This window comes from Sus scrofa, chromosome 2, assembly GCF_054392235.1.
Source record: "Sus scrofa isolate SSC_HxYL_T2T_F1_AM1 chromosome 2, Sscrofa_HxYL_maternal_Yorkshire_Landrace_v2.0, whole genome shotgun sequence".
NCBI classification, from domain to species: Eukaryota; Metazoa; Chordata; class Mammalia; order Artiodactyla; family Suidae; genus Sus; species Sus scrofa.
This window is the reverse complement of record NC_139384.1, coordinates 35141346-35159280: the sequence shown is the minus strand read 5'-3', so window position 1 is coordinate 35159280 and position 17935 is coordinate 35141346. Positions and strand designations below refer to the sequence as shown.

The 17935-nt window shown below is 36.3% G+C and overlaps 1 protein-coding gene across 6 annotated transcripts in view; it reads left to right on the top strand.

Annotated features, from left to right (window-relative positions):
* Positions 1 to 17935, top strand: part of METTL15 (methyltransferase like 15) — a 382010-nt gene that overhangs the window by 229331 nt on the left and 134744 nt on the right. For all 6 annotated transcript variants that reach the window (XR_014837122.1, XR_014837123.1, XR_014837125.1 and 3 more), the window contains exons 6-7: positions 964 to 1031; positions 1475 to 1557. The gene's annotated coding sequence lies outside the window, so the exon portion shown is untranslated. The remainder of the gene's footprint in view (positions 1 to 963; positions 1032 to 1474; positions 1558 to 17935) is intronic.

The window sequence follows — 17935 nt, the reverse complement described above, 5'->3', positions numbered from 1 at the left end:
CATGGGATCCAAGCCATGTCTGTGACCTATATCACAGCTCACAGCAACGCAGGATCCTTAACCCACTGTTCAAGGCCAGGGCTCGAACCCATATTCTCACGGATGCTAGTCAGGTTCACTAACCACTGAGCCACAACGGGCTCTCCCAAGCAATTTTTATTAACCAAGATCACTGACTTTCCATATCCTACCTGAATTTGAGAAGCTTAGCCATTCTGCAAAGTGGAGTGAATTTTACCCATTTCTCTTCACAGAGACTAGGGAAATAGCAGCAGAATCTACTTGTGAAACCTAATGGAATTTGAGACAGACTACTTAGAGCTATAAATTCAGAAACAGTCATTCATCATTACAAATAAATAAGCAGCATGAAGGTCCAGAATCTTCTTTCGAGATCTTTGCCCCACTTCTCTGCAACAGTATCTACCTCACTGGAGAATCAATGAGATAATGTGTGTGTGTGTGTGTTCTATAAAGCATGGCCCACTATCCAAGTGTACAATTCTCATAAGTCTGTACAGTTTACTGCCTAAATCATAGTATAACACGTGTCCCCACATTTGAGTATCATTTAAGTATAAGCTTAAGGCAGTTTAATGTGACAGAACAGTATTCACCAGTCATAAGTAATAGTTGAAACAAGAAATTTACAACTGAGCAAAATTGTCATAACATTGAGAGGTCTTAAGTGAAGACAATAATGGTTAGGAAGCCTCTAAAGCCAAAGCTTGAGAGGGACTAAATTTTATAAACTTTGCCGGAAGGCTCACTTGGCCTTGAGCCCTGAAGCAAGTTACTTGTTGTAGCTGCTTTTATTTGCCTCCCAAGGATGTTATAGTTACAAAGATGAAACCAGCATTGTATGTGAACGTTATGAGGCAGAGGATAAGGTATGATGTTGTAATTCTTTGTGATGTAATTTGTTATTCTGTTTACATTAAATCCACTTCCTTTCTTTGCAAGCTGAGCTTGAGAATGTGAACTCTTGCAGAGAAGCCCCAGGACCTAGCCTGCACCTCTTCACACCATAGGTAAGAAAATACTACCTGACCTTTCTTTTTGGGAGAAAGAATATTTAGGCAAAAATGGTTAACCCATGAATCAATCGACATGACTATGTCACTTTGGGGTTCCTACAGGAACATAATGGCGAGAGGAGAGAAAAGGTGGAGGATTGGGTTTTGGAGTGGTAAGGAAGTTGGCCGTGTCCCTTTTCCCACTGCTAATCTTTAGAATTCGTGGGTCATTCCATACAAGGGAAGACATGGGCCTAAAGTTGGATGAGAGGTTGGATGTAGTTTTAGATTGATTTTTTTAATATTTGAAAATGACACTGTTCTAATATTATCCAAAAGTGGCCAGAAAAACTATAGAACTGCCTGAGAAGACAGAGAAGAAAGACCTGGTAGAATGGTTTGAGGGCAGCAGTAGAAATAAAATATAAAACTACTTTTATTATTTCTTTGTGATACAGCTTATTCAACAAACCAGAAGCAAGAATGGTCAAACCTATAAGTATTGTTACTCATTGAGTGACATAGAGCTTAAGAGAAATTGGTGAGTACGATAGCAGTGGGTTAAGTGGGTACATTTTTTTTCAATTTTATAAAACTTATTTTAAAATCAGTTTTGAACTTTTAATCCCTTCATGTATATTTTGACTATGTCAAATTATGCTGCCAAGGAAAAAGAGTTGAGAACTACTGTGGAAAGGAATAGGAGATGTGGAATTGAAATCCAATGGGATACTGAGACTGAGCACAGATTTTAAAAATCATCAGCACAGCGGTGGTTGAGATGAACTTGTCTGCCCATCCCTGGACCTGTTTTAAGTTATCAGCTTTAGAGAGATGTAGTCATATAATTTCATGCCTCGTTCACTGTTTTAAAGGTGGCTTTCTTGAAAGATTTTGCAAAAATTCTTGCTTTTCTATAGATTTTTGTATTTTATGTGCTATGTCTATCTAAAGGCCTAGAAACAAAAAATACACTTGAAGAATTTCATTTATGTGGCAATATTTTGTAGGTTAATGGGAGCTCTGCAAAGCCAGGCCTTCTTGGTCTTTGGAGGAAATCCACCATTCCATTGGTTAAAGTTCCTGAGCTTCTATTTGTTCATTGCTAGAAAAACCATTAATACTTAACATGTTTATGGAATGATCAAAGCAAAAGAATATATATACCACGGGCCCCCAATGTTTTGGATTCTCCTTACTTGTCTAATTTTATCTCCAACCATCTTTCTCCTTCACTCACTACCCTCCTGGCATGCCTAGCCACCTTTCTTTTCCTCGAACACACTATGCTGTTTCCCACTCCAGGGCATCTGCGTGTTCTTCTCCGTACATATAATTTCTATGCTTCAAGCTCTTTGTTCCCTATATTTCAGGCCTCCTCTTGATGTCACCTTCTCGGTGAGGTCCTGCCTTCTATCTAAAGTTGCCTTTGCTGGATATTTGGTATCTCATAACCTTGCTTGTATTTTTCACATCACTTTTTAAAATCTATAATTATGTTCTCCATTTATGTATTTTTTTTCCCACTGTACAGCATGGGGACCAAGTTACACATACATGTATACATACTTTTTCCTCCCATTGTTATGTTGCAGTGTAAGTATCTAGACATAGTTCTCAATGCTACACAGCTGGATCTCATTGTAAATCCATTCCAAGAGCAATAGTTTGCATCCGTTAACCCCAAGCTTTATTTTTTTATTACTGGTCTCCTACTGGGTTTCACAATATTTTTTATTGAAGCATAATTGACATGTAATATTATATTAGTTTTATGTGTAAAACATAATAATTCAATATTTGTATATATTGCAAAATGATCATAATAAATCTAGTTAACATCGGTCACATATATATGGTTCAAAATTATTTCTCTCATGATGAGAAGTTCTAAGACCTACTCTCTTAACAACTTTCAAATATGCAGCACAGTATTATTAACTATAGTCACCAAGTTGTATATTATAAGTCCATGACTGATTTATTTAGTAACTCAAATGTGTATCTTTTGACCCCTCTCACCAATTTCTCCAATCCCTTACCCCTGCCTCTGACAACCACTGGTCCATTCTCTATATCTATGAGCTCATTTTTCAATTTTTCTTTTTAGATTCTATATATAAGTGAGATCATACAATATTTATGGACACTTAGGTTGTTTCCATATCTTGACTATGGTAAATAATGCTGCAGTGAACATGGAGATGTATATATCTTTCCAAGTTATTTTTTTCGTTTTGTTTTCTTTATATAAGCAGAAGTGAAATTGCTGGATGTATGGCAGTTCAATTTTTATTTTTTTAACTTAAAATTTTTTTTTTTTTTTTACTTTTTAGGGCCACACCTGCGGCACATAGAAATTCCTAGGCTAGGGGTTGAATGGGAGGTATGGCTGCTGGCCTGGGCCACAGCCATAGCAACACAGGATCAGAGCTGTGTCTGTGACCTACACCACAGCTCAAGGTTATGCCAGATCCCCAACCCACTGAGTGAGGCCAGCCATCAAACCCTCATCCTCATGGATGCCAGTCAGATTCATTTCTGCTGTGCTACAATGGGAACTCCTCAACTTTTAATTTTTGAGGAACCTCCTTGCTGTCTTCCATAGTGGCTTCACCAGTTTACATTCCTACCAACTGTGCACAAGAGCTCTCTTTTCTCCATACCAACATTTGTTATTTCTTGTCTTTCGATAAATGCCACTCTCACAGGTGTGAAATAATGTTTCATTGTGGTTTTGATTTGCATTTCCCTGCCAATTTGGATTTCAAGATCTTTGAGATCAAAAACCTTGTCTGTCTTGTTTACTGCTGTGCTCAAGGAAGCAGTACAGTACCTGACACATATTAGGTCCTCACTAAATATTTGTTGAATGAATGACATGAGTCCTCTTTATACGAAACTCTATGGGAAGGTTAAAATGAACATTTTGAAATGACAAAAAGGGAAAGAAAGTAAAGTTTACATTCTTTCTGAAAAGAAATTGCTCAGGCATATTTATATGAAGGCATAAAGTGGAGGTAGGAGAAGCCTCTCCCTACAGGAAAGACTAAAGGCCAGGGTTTGTTTGGAGAGAAAGCCAAGCCAAAAGCTCTGGCTGAGGCAGACAATGGCCTAGCCTTCTCTGACCCCAAAGGTGGCTCCTGTCAAAGCAGTGACATGAATTCTCACTTGGCAGAGCAATTTCAGACTAGATGAACCGTGCCAAACCAAAGGCTTGGGAACAAAACATCATTTTAATGATGTCATTTTGTAGAGCAGTCTGGAATGATCTCACAGGTTAATACCTGCATCTCTTGGTATTTAGAGCTAATGCACCCTTAAGCCATAATTTTTCATCTTCAAATTAATCAGAGACCCAGATGGCATCCTGGCTCAAGCAGGATGTGCTCCCGGGAAGAAGAGGCATTACTGGGCATGGTCGTGGCTGACATGGGCCCAGGTATGCTGGCCTCAGGACTCATTTCTTAAGGAGACTGGGCACATTCACCTCCACACTTGGGCCTTGCTCCATGGACATGTCCAGAACCTCACAGTTTGCTAATAATATTCTGGCTCACTGCACACAAGAACAGTTTTTCTCTTCATTTCCTACTCCAGGTAGGCAGAGCTTTTGCTTTTAACTTTGGAAGGAGTGTGTCCTTTAAAGGGCTAGAGGAGTAGACTGAAGGACCACAGACTAGATTTACACATGGTTCTCTGGCTTTACTGCTTGCAAATTCTAGAAGCTTTGCAAAATCACTTAACCTGACTGAGCTTTTCTCCTCTATAAATTCAGAAGATATCAGGAAATAGAGTATTTCTGAGGATTACATGAGATAGTGTGTGTAAATGTGCTTGCCATGTAAATATTTCCTTCCCTTCTCCCTCTATTTTTTCTTTCCCATGTTGTTGATGTATAATGTCTCTGTCTGGTTACTAGTAGAACCAGCACTAGTGGTTAGTAACTATTGGCTCTCAAGCCATGTAGCCTTGGGTTCTCATCCCAGGATTCTCTCTCCTACTGCAGAGACTTAAGCAAGCCATTTAATTCTCTATACCTTAAGTGCTTTATCTGTCAAATCGCAGTAGCAATCCTACTTCATAGGAGTATTGTGAGGTTGCAAGTGCCTGCCTCATGGTAAATGCTCAACAAATATCCACCAACTCAGTTACTAGCCTCTACCTTCACTGACTACCCTAAGATGTGGTGGGAGATTTGAATGAAAGTAAATATAACTTAGGACTAAAAGATTTTGATTACGTGACCTAGTACAAAGAAATCTTTATTCCTTTAGACACTGCCTTTGAGTTTAATACATCTTCTCTTTAAGGCCCTGGTCACCTCTTCTAGTGATATAAAGAAATCAAGCAAAGAAAGAGGAATAGTGTACCTATGTCAGGTGTAGGAGACAGAATTTTGGCCCCATGACTTTTTCTCTCTCTGATGTTACACCCATGAATATATTATGTTACATGACAAAAGGGATTTCATAGGTGTAATTAAGTTTACTAACCAGTGGACTTTAAGACAGGGAGATTAAATGATTCCTTTAAAGGAGAAGGAGGGGAAATGTGAGACATTCAAAACATGAGAAGGATTCTATGTGCTATTGCTGGGTTGAAGATATAGAGGACCCTGTGTCAAGAAAACAAAAACCTCAGTTCTACAACCACATGGAACTGCTATTAACCACTGGGCTTGGATAAGGATCCTGAGCCTTAAGAGGCTGAGAACTGCAGCTCTGGCTGACACCTTGATTTTACCTCTCTGGGACCCTGAGCACAAAATCTAGTAATGCTGTGCTGTATTTCTGACCTACCAAAAATGTGAGATAATAAAATGTATTGTTTCAGGCCATTAAATTTGTGGAAATTTCTTACAAAGGCAATTTAAAAAAATATACCACATGTGCAGTTCTCCCTGAAGCATGAGGTATAACAAGAAAAATTAATCAGGAGAGTGAAAAAGTGCTTCCTGTTGAAAACAGCACTTTGGATCTGACGTAGACAGTAGAACACTTCCACTAAGAATCTCAGAGATCCAGATTTTGAGATCTTTGCTACTGTTCCCTCTGAACTCTCTCAATACTTTCATGTAGTTTTTTTGTTTTGTTTTGTTTTCTATTGTCTTTTCAGGGCCACACTCACGGCCTATGGAAGTTCCCAGGCTAGGGGTCAAGTTGGAGCTTCGCCTACCATCCTACACCACAGCCATAGCAATGCCAGATCCAAGCCATGTCTGTGACCTACACCACATCTCAGAGCAACACTGGATTCCACTGAGCAAGTCCAGGGATCAAACCTACATCCTCATGGATACTAGTTGGATTTATTACCACTGAGCCACAATAGGAACTCACACTTTCGTGTAGTTTTATTGTAGTACTTTTGTCTTGTAATCATCTATATGACCATCTATACAACATTAGTGTCTTAAAAGAAGGAATATGTAACTTTAGTGTCTCCCAAATGTGGTATAGAGCCTGACATGACTAAAGACTATAGAGGTGTGTTTGTTAATTGAAACAATGAGAATTTATAAACTATTGACATTGAAATCCAAAAGATCAAAATATTTTCTGTGATCATAGAGTAAATATTAGTTTTAAATTCATATCTATAAGAATTATTTGCTCTGTTCTGCTTTGCAACTCATAAAAAAAAATACCCAGCATACTCCTTGATGAACTGATTTAATTAAAAGAATGACTCTGTTAAATTTACCAAATCAGTTACCCTTCTAACTGAAGTAACTAATTATATGAGTTATTTATATAGGTGTTAACTTGCAACTTCAGTTCTCTTAAGTGATTTCTGATAAGTTTAGTTCTTTCACCTTAAGCTTGTTTCCATTTATCTGCTTGGTCCAAAACCAAATTTAATCCTAGAGATGTTTTTAAAGGACACATAAAAAAAAACTCACCCCTCAGGATAAGAGAGTACATGATCCCTGAAGTCATGGAGCAGGAAAAGACACTAAGAGAGAGGCTACTTTGCCTTTAAGGGAATATCTAAACCTCATCCTAAAGCCTTCTCTTCTTTATGATTTCCAGGGATACAGTCACCATAACATCTCTTTGTAGCCCATCTCCAGTGATCCAGAAATTCATTCTTTCACTCGCTATGTTCCTTCTCTTAGAATTTCCCCAGTACACAAGTGTGAGATTGACTCACCATGTATATTTTCTCCTCACCTTCTGTTCTGCTTCACTCCCCAGCCATGGCTGATTGGAACTGGCTTGAAAATATGATCCAAGACGAACCAAATAGATTCTCTATCCTAATCCTTCTCGTGGTAATTGATATTTGGAACTGAGAAGCAGCTTATTAGTTTGTACTATAACCATAAAGTATAAATTCAGAAGCTGTTGGAGGACAAGAGAAGTGGAGAAATCCAGTCTGTAGATAAATGGAATTAATCAGCCACAGAGAGAAGCTCAGGCATGATATGAAGAAGGAACACTGCCTGAGTTCCAGAAGCCTTTCTAGAATAGATGAGGTTTAGATTCATATTGAATTCAGGATTTGTGAAGCATCTATTTATCATTAAAATATAACCCCCTCCCAGCTTTTGTTTTCTTAGGCTAAGTAGATATGGTGTCTGTTCTCTCTTAGTGAGGAGTTCTAATGAATATACTACCAGAAATTTATCCTCTCTTTAAGCATATTTTTCCTTTCTGGGAAAGGAGAGGAGAGAAGGACATGAAGTCATATGGCATTGCTATTTTATTTAATAAACATTTACTTAATGCTTATTACATGTGAGAAAAGAGGACCATTGGTTCCTAAGAGATTTGAATACTGGATCTCCATGTAAACGTCCTGGAACACCCAACCAATACAGGTAGCCTTCAAAGAAAAATGGAGGGAACATTTTATTTCATTCAGTTAATATGCACTGACCATGAACAATGGCCAAGCAATATGTGAAACACCAGGTGTATCAGCAAACAAGATAAACAAAGTTCTTTTCCTTATGAAGCTTTACTACAATCAAGTACAAATAGAACTAAACAAATAAATTACACAACACACTGAACCCTCCAAATTATATTTGAACAAAGAATCATTTGTGATATTAAGAAAAATATTAGGAAAAAGTAGAGAGAAAGCTGGATGGAGAAGATGAAATATCAGAATATGTTGGGTCTCACACAGAGAAGCAGCAAAACCTATTGTTTTCTATGTTAATCACATTCCTAATTTGGGATTCTGAGCTTGGAAACTGTGGGATTCCTTCATGAGTGCAGAATGACAAAGACGAGTTTATATCATTATATCTGAAAAATATATGGGAAATTAAAAAATGGCAGAAGTTTAACTTGAGCTAACTGCTTAAAAAAAAATAACTTAAAGAAATATCCCATTGTCAGGAGGATAATGAATCTGTCGTAGGAAGTAATTGTCCTCCTGTGCTTTATACTGGTCAGATGCCATCTGGAATCCAATGTTCAGTTCTGAGGTCCTTTGGAGAAAAATTTAGAAGGGACAAAAACAATTTGAACTCCATGGAGGGCATAAGAATGGAAAGAAGGCCTTGGATCCGTATGGCAAAATGACCTGGAGATGTTCATCCAGTACCAGACCAAACTAGAGTGAGTCATTACATCCATCTTTAAATAAATAACAGTCCTATGTAATTAAAAAGCAGACAAACAAAAAACACAAAAACCTCAGACCTTTTGGTTTTAATTGCTCCTAAGGGTGGGAATAGGAACAATGAGTAGAAATTATACAGAAGTAGACTATAGTTGGGTGTAAAAAAAAAAATTTAATTTCTAAAACTTAGAAATGTCCATAAATTAAATGAACTCATTCGTGGAGGCAGTTAGTCCCTTACATATGAAGAAAGTAGAGTTCATGTACTGAGGTTTCCTATGAGTGATATTTTGATGCTGGGTTTTCAAAGATCACTTGATATTATTGAGTCAAAGGAACAATAACAACAAAAAGATGCAGAATAATGAAGACAACCTAAGGGATTCATGGAACACCATTAAATGAAACAATATATGTATTACAGAGGTCCCAGAAGGAGAAAGAGAGAGAGAAAGGGACAGATAGCTTATTTGAGGAAATAACTGTTGAAAGGAATTGAATATCCAAATTCAAGAAGTTCAAGGACTTCCCATCATAGCTCAGTCGTTAATGAATCCAGCTAGGAATCATGAGGTTGTGGGTTCATTCCCTGGCCTCACTCAGTGGATTAAGGATCCAAGGTTGCCGTGAGCTGTGGTGTAGGTTGCAGATGTGGCTCAAATCCCGAGTTGCTGTGGCTGTGGTGTAGGCCAGTGGCTACAGCTCCAATTAGACCCCTTGCCTGGGAACCTCCATGTGCCACCAGTGCAGACCTAGAAAAAACAAAAAAAAAAAAAAAAAAAAAAGAAGAAGAAGAAGTTCAAAAATCTCCAGCTGGAAAGAATCCAAAGAGACCTATACTGAGATATATTAGAATCAAATTGTCAAAATCCAAAGACAGGGAATCTTGAAAACAGAATGAGAAAATGACTTGTCACATACAGGAATGTTCCCATTATATTATCAGCAGAAATGTTACAGGTCATAAGGGAATAAGATGATGTATTCAAAGTGCTGAAAAAAAGAAAAAGAAAAAGAAAACTACCAACCCAAAATATTCTGTCTTGCAAAATTGACCTTCAAAAAAATGAAGGTTATAAAGACCTAACCCATATAAACAATGCCTGAGGGAGTCCATCACTATTAGAGCTATTTTACTAGAAGTGCTAAATGAAGTCCTTCAAGTTAAAACAAAAGGACATTAACAGCAACATAAAAGCATAAGAAAACATAAAGCTTTCTGGAAAATATGAATATATAAACAAATAAAGAATACTGTAAAGGTAGTGCATAAATCATATTTGATTTTGGTATAGAATTTAAAGTATAAAAATATAACAACTATAAAACTATTAATGGATAGAAAATATTAAAATATCACTTATGAGGTGGATAAACTGTCTGGGGGATATATAAAGTGGCATATTTTTGTTGGTTTTTGAAGTTGTTATCATTTGTGACTATAAGATGTTTTTCATAATCCCTAGAGTAACCACAAAGAAAATGCCTATAGAAGATACACTAAAGAAAAAAGAATTATAGCATATCACTACAAAAAATTTTAAAAATAAGAAAAAAAGAGTTGAAAAGAAGGACAAAAATAACTCTTAGACTCTAAGACATACAAGAAAGTGAACAAAATGTCAAAGGTGTCCCTTCCCTATTAGTAATTACTTTAAATTTAAATAGTTTAGACACTTCAATCAAAGACATAGAGAAGCTGAATTTTTTTTTAAGTCCAACTGTAATCTATCTACAAGGGACTCATTTTAGATATAAGGACACACATATGCTGAAAGTAAAAGAATGGAAAAATATATCCCATACAAATAGTGACTAAGTGAAAGCAGCGTGGCCATATTTAATTCAGACAAAATAGACTTTAAGTCACAAATTATCACAGGAGACAAAAAGAACATTATATAATGATAAATGGTCAATTCACCAGGAAGATATAACAATTATAAAAAAATGTATGCAGCTAACATCAATGCACCCAAATATATGAAGCAAACATTGACAGAATTGAAGGGAGAATTAGACACAATGATATTAAGTAACACAATAATAGTAAGAGAGTTCAATGCCCTACTTTCAATAATAGCTAAAACAACCAGACACAAGATCAGTAGGGAAATAGAAGATGTAAACAGCAGTATAGACCAATTAAATATCACAGAAATGTACAGAACACTCCACCCAATAACAGCAAAAAATACATTCTTCTGAGATTTGCACAGAACATCTTCCATAATAGATCACATGTTAGACCACAAAACAAGTCCTGACAATAAAAAGATTGGACCCATAGCAAGTATTTTTTCCTGACCACAGTGGAACAAGAGTAAAAATCAAGAACAAGAGTAAATGGAAAACTGGAAAATTCGCAAATATATGGAAATTAACATACTCTTGAGCAACCTATGTATCAAAAAAAAAAAATGACCAGGGAATTTAGAAAATATCTTGAGACAAATGAAAATAAAAATACAACATACCAAGACTTATGAGGTGAAGACAAATCACTACTAAGAGGGAAGATTATGGTAGTAAACACTATATTAATAAAGAGGAAAGATCTCAAGTCAAAAATCTAACTTTATACCTTAAGGAAATAAAAATGAAAAATAAACTAAACCTCAAAGCTAGTATAAGCAAGTAACTAATAAAGATTAAAGTAGAAATAAATAAAATAACTTGAAAAACAATAGGGAAAAATGAGCAAAATTAAGAGATGGTATTTTGAAAATATCACCAAAACTGACAACTCTTAGTTAGACTAAGAAAACAAAAGAGAAGATTTAAATAACAAAATTCAGAAATGAAAGAAGAGACATTATTGCTAAAGCCACAGAAATAAAGGGGATCATAAGAGACTCCTAGGAACTATTACATGCCAACAAATTGGATAACCCAGAAGAAATGAATAAATTCCTAGAACATATACCTTCCCAAGATTAAATCATGAATAAATAAAAACTATGAACAGACCTATAACTAGTAAGGAGATCGAATCCATAATAATAACAGTAATAATAACCATAATAATAATCCAAAAAGAAACACCAAGAATTAGCTTTACTGGAGAATTACACCAGATACTTAAAGGAAAAATTAACAGCAATCCTTCTCAAATGCTTCCAAATATTTTGAGACACTTCCAAATTTATTTTATGAGGTCAGCATTATTCTAATATCAGCCCATATCAAAGTATACAAGAAAAGAAAACTACAGACCATTATTTATGATGAATATTAACGCCAAAAATCCTCAATTAAATATTAGTGAACCAAATTGATCAGAATATTGGAAGTATTATATACTGTGACCACATGGGATTTATTCCTGGAGTGCAAAGATGGTTAGACATATGAAAATAAATATAATATACCACTTTAACAGAAGGAAGAACAAAAATCAAATAGTCATCTCAATTGATGCAGAAAAAGCATTTGATAAAATCCAATACCGTTTGATGATGAAAATAACCAACTAGAGATGGGAGGAAACTACCTCAACGTAATAGAGGCCTTATGTGAAAAACCCACAGATAACATCATACTTAATTGTGAAAAACTGAAAGTTTTTCTTTTAAGATCTGGAACAAGGCAAGGATGCCCACTCTTACCACTTCCTCTCAACATAATACTCAAAGTCCTATCCATAGCAATTAGGCAAGAAAAATAAATAAAAGTCATCTAAGTTGGAAAGGAAGAATTAAAATTCTCTCTGTTCACATGATCTTATATGTAGATGATCCAGGAGATTCCACACAAAAAGCCAGCAGAGCTAATAAATGAATTCAGCAATGTTGCAAAACACAAAATCATGCAAAAATCAGTTGCATTATATACACTAACAGTACATAATCCAAAAATGTAATTAAGAAAAAAATCTAATATATAATAGCAAGAAAAAGAATAAAATACTTTAGAATAAACTTACTCAAGGATGTCATGAACCTGGGACAAACTAGTTGCTGTAAGGTCACTTGGGCTCCCCTGCCTGTGCCACTGTGTTGGCCCACATAGTCCCCTTGCTATTACTCAGGAGCTTATGTTCAGTTGCCATGACAGAGCACCTGGGCATCAGACTGCACATGCCAGCAGCCTAGCCCTGGCCACTTGGGTGTAGCTTACCTTGAAATGCCCATATTTGATGACTGGTCAAGGACCTTCTGGTGCATCTGGAGTCCATCTCAGCCACTGTGGAGGCTGCAGTGTATACCAGGTGCACTTACCTTGTCTACTGCAAGGAAGATGGCACTGCCCATGTATTGTAGCACTGTGGCCTCAGCCTGGCATGGGCCTTCCAGAAAGTGAAGAGTACCCACTCCATAATTGAATCCAATCCAAGTTTTTGGTCTCGGCTTCAGAGGTATGAGGAGGCCCTACAATCCAAGTTCTACTTTTCTGGGGAGCCTTCAGGACAGTTCTTCCAAATAAGAGATAGGCTCCAAAGTGAGCTATAGTCAATCAGCCTTTAGGAAGGGCCAAACTCTCCAAGCATGGACGCTTGGAGTGTCCTGCAACTGAAGCTGAGAAGAGGTAATTTACACACTGACATGAGGGTAATCTTTTCTGTCTTCCTCACTGTCACAAAAAGTTTTCCTTTTCTGCATCTTCCTGAAACACAGCTCAAGAGGGTCTCTATACGTTCTTGATGGTAATACATGGGTATGTCCTCTGAGGAGGATACAGGGAACAAACTCTCCTCTAGTCAGCCTCAGTTTATTAAACAGGAAAATCAAATTTTGTAATGTTAGGCAGGAAGACATTTAATACAGAGAGATAAAGACTGGGGAGCCAAGGTAAAAAGATCAGGAAATATGGGATTCATGGAATCCAGCTTTGCTGATCCTGGCTGCCTGCAACTGTAATGTGGGTGACTCTGCGGGGATGCCTAGGGCTGCTGGCAAAGCCTTGTGCCTGCTGCCTGCTCAAGCCATAGTGTTTTTTTCTAAACCTTAACACTCCTTAAATAAGATAGTTGGGAAAGAGATGAGAAAAATTGCATAATATATATGGATTACAGATAATATAGTCTCTGACTTATTTATATATATATATATGGGTATATATGTATATATACCCCACACACACATACATATACATATACATGTGGGGGGGTATATATGTATATATACCCCCCACACACATACATATACATATACATGTGGGGGGGTATATATGTATATATACCCCCCACACACATACATATATATACATATACATACAACAAGATAACTAATATAAAAAGAAAGGCATACCCTGAATACTATAAAACTGATGAAAAAATTAAGGAAGACAAATAATTGGGAAGACGTCCATATTAAATGTTTGGAAGACAATATCGTTAAAATGTCCAGATTGCCCAAAAAATCTATAGATTCAGTCAATCTTTTTCAAGTTTCTAATGGCATTTTTTGCAGAAATAGAAAAAGTATCCTAAAATTTGTATGGAATCTCAAAGAGTCCCAAATAGCTGAAACAATTTTGAGAAAAGCAAAGTTTAAGATGTCATACTTTCTGATTTCAAAACATATATAATGATAAAGTTATAGTAATCAAAGCTGTATGAAGCTGGCATAAAAACAGACATGCAGACCAATAGAATGGAATCAAGAACCCAGAAATAAACCCTGATGTACATGGCCAAACTATTTTCAAAGAGGATGCCAAAGCTACCCAATGGTAAAAATATAGTCTCTTCAACAAATGGTATTGGGAAAACCAAATAATCCATATGAAAAATAGTGAGTTTGGACTCTTACCCAGTACCATATATAAAATTAACTCTAAGTGGATTAAACACTTCACTACAGATTGAATATTTGCGTCCCCCGCCAAATTCATATGTTTAACCTCTGTCTCCAATGTGATGGTATTTGGACGTAGGATCTTTGAGAAAGGATTAGATCATAAGGATACAACCCTCATAAGCTCAATGTCCTTATAAGGAGACCCTAGAGATCTTCCTTACCCCTTACACCATTTTCAGACACAGAGAGAAGATAGCTGTCTATGAGCCAGATAACCAGCCAACTTTCACCAGTCGCCAAATTGGCTGGCACCTTGATCTTGGACTTCCCAGCCTCCAGAATATGAAAAAAAATTTCTGCTGTTTGTAAACTACCAGTCCTTGGTATTCAGTTATAGTAGCTTGAATGGACTAAAAGAGAAATTGGTGCTAAGAAGAGGAATGTAACTCTAACGAATACCTAAAAATGTGGAAGTAGCTTTGGAACTGGCTAATGGGTAAAGGATGGAAGGTTTTGAAGTGCATGTTAGAAAAAGCCAATATTATTATGAACAGACCATTAAGGGTGATTCTTGTGAGGGCCCAGAAAGAAAAGAGAACTGTTGAAAAATACTCAATCTTTTTAGAGAGTACCTATATAATCCCAAACTGAATGTTAGTAGAAATATGAATGGTAAAAGTCATTCAGATGAGGTCTCAGAAGGAAATGAGCATCATGTTATTGGAAACTGGAAGAAAGGTCATCCTTATTATAAAGTTACAGAGGATTTGGCTGAATTGTGTCATGTTCTGGTGGTTTGTGCAAGTTAGAACTTTCAGACAATGAAATTGGATATTTTAACTGAAACTCTTTCTAAGCAAAGTGTTGAAGCTGTGGCTTGGCATCTCATGATTGCTTATAGTAAAATATGAAAAGGGAGAAGTGACTTAAAGATGGAATTGCTAAGAAAACGGAAGTAGAACTCAAAATGTTTAGAAAATTCTCAGCCTATCCAAATTGGAAAAAGTGAAACACTAAGGAAATGGCCAAGTGACAGTTTACTGAAATAAGTAGAGATCAGTCATCTCAACAGCAAATCATAATATAATAAAAAAAACTTTTTTTTAAGAGAAAACTGTTTATGAACTAGGAAGCAGGCTTTCACTGAATACCAAATTTGCCAGTGCTTTCGTCTTAAATAGACTCTGGAGTTAGAGACTCCAGAACTGTAAGAAATAGATTTCTGTTGTTTATAAGTCACCCAATGTATGGCATTTTGTGATAGCACCCTGACCAGGCAAAGACACACCTTGATGATGTTAATACTTGAAATTATAAAACTCCTAGAAGAAAACATAGGAAAAAAGCTCCATGATGTTAGATTTGGCAATTATTTATTGGCTATGACACAAAAGCAAAAGCGGACAAATGGGAAAACATCAAACTTAAAAACTTCTGTGTCCCAAAGGAAACATGCAATAGAATGAAAAGACAACCTATAGAACAGGAGAAAATATTTGCAAAGGATATATCTGGTAAGAGGTTAATATCCAAGATATATAAAGAACTCCTATAACTCAACAACAAAAACAAAACAAATAACCTAATTAAGAAATAAGCAGAGAACTTGAATAGATGTTTCTCCAAAGAAGATATGCAAATGGTCAACAAGCATGTTCACTATCACTAGTCACTAGGGAAATGCAAATCAAAACCTGAGTAAGATATCTCCTCACACCCATTAGGATGACCACTATCAAAAAACAGAACAGGAATTCCCTTATGGCTCAGCAGGTTAAGGATCTGGCATTGTCTCTGCTATGGCTCTGGTTACAGCAGTGCATGGGTTCAGTTCCTGGTTTGGGAACTTTGTCATGCCGTATGTGTGGCCAAACAAAACAAAACAAACAAACAGAAAAAAGAAAATACATTGGTGAGGATGTAGAGGAATTGGAATCTTTGTGCACTTTTGATAGGAATATAAAATGGTGCAGCTGCTATAGAAAAGAGTATGGAAGTTCCTCAAATATTAAAAATAGAATTACCATATGATCCAGCAAAATCACTACCGAGTATGTATCTAAAAGATTTGAAAACAAGATATTTTTCAAAAAAATTTCTTCATTAAAATAGAGTTGATTTACAATTTTGTGCCAGAAAACAAGACTTGAAGAGAGAATTTTACACCCATACTCATTGCGGCATTATTTTTTTAAAGCCCCAAGAGATGAAAGCTTAATATCCATTGACAGATAAATTGATAAAGACGGTGTGGTATTTACATACAATTGAATATTATTCAGCCTTAAAAAAATAGATATCCTTTTTGAGTTTATTTTTGTGCATGGTGTGAGGATGTGTTCTAGTTTCATTGATTTACATGCAGCTGTCCAGTTTTTTCAGCACCATAAATATAAGACAAGACACCATAAATCTCCGAGAAGAGAACATAGGCAAAACATTCTCTGACATCAATTGTACAAATGTTTTCTTAGGTCAGTCTCCCAAGGCAATAGAAATAAAAACAAAAATAAACCAGTGGGACCTAGTTAAATGTACAAGATTTTTCACAGCAGAGGAAACCATGATAAAAAGGAACAAAAAGACAACTTACAGAATGGGAGAAAATAGTTGCAAATGATGCAACTGACAAGGGTTTAATCTCCAAAATATACAAACAACTCATACAACTCAACAGCAAAAAAACAAACAAACAATCTGATTGAAAAGTGGGCAGAAGACCTGAATAGACATTTCTCTGAAGAAGATATACAGGTGGCCAACAGGCACATGAAAAAATGCTCAATATCGCTAATTATTAGAGAAATGCAAATCAAAACTACAATGAGGTACCACCTCACATCGGTCAGAATGGCTATCATTAATAAGACTACAAATAACAAATGCTGGAGAGGATGTGGAGAAAAAGGAACCCTCCTACACTGTTAGTGGGAATGTAAATTGGTAGGTACAACCACTATGGAAAACAGTATGGAGGTACCTTAGAAAACTAAATATGATCCAGAAATCCCACTCCTGGGCATATATCTGGACAAAACTTTCATTCAAAAAGATACATGCACTACTATATTCATTGCAGTACTATTCACAATAGCTGAGACATGGAGACAACCTAAATGTCCATTGACAGATGAATGTATTAAGAAGGTGTGGTTCATATACACAATGGAAAACCACTCAGCCATAAAAAAGAATGAAATAATGCCATTTTCAGCAATATTCTCATACTAAGTGAAGTCAGAAAGAGAAGTCAAATACCATGATATCACTTATACCTGGAATCTAATATGTGGCACAAATGAACCTATCTACAGAAAAGAAACAAACTCATGGACATGGAGAACAGACATGTGGTTGCCAAGGAGGAGGGAGAGGGAGTGGGATGGACTGGGAGTTTGGGGTTAGAAAATGCAAACTATTGTGTTTGGAGTGGATGAACAATGAGATTCTGCTGTATAGCACAGGAACTATATCAAGTCACTTGTGATGGAACATGATGGAGGATAATGTGAGAAAAAGAATGTAAATAAAAGGTTAAAAAAAAGGAAATTCTGTGATATACTACAACATTGATAAACTGGGGGAAAAATATGCTAA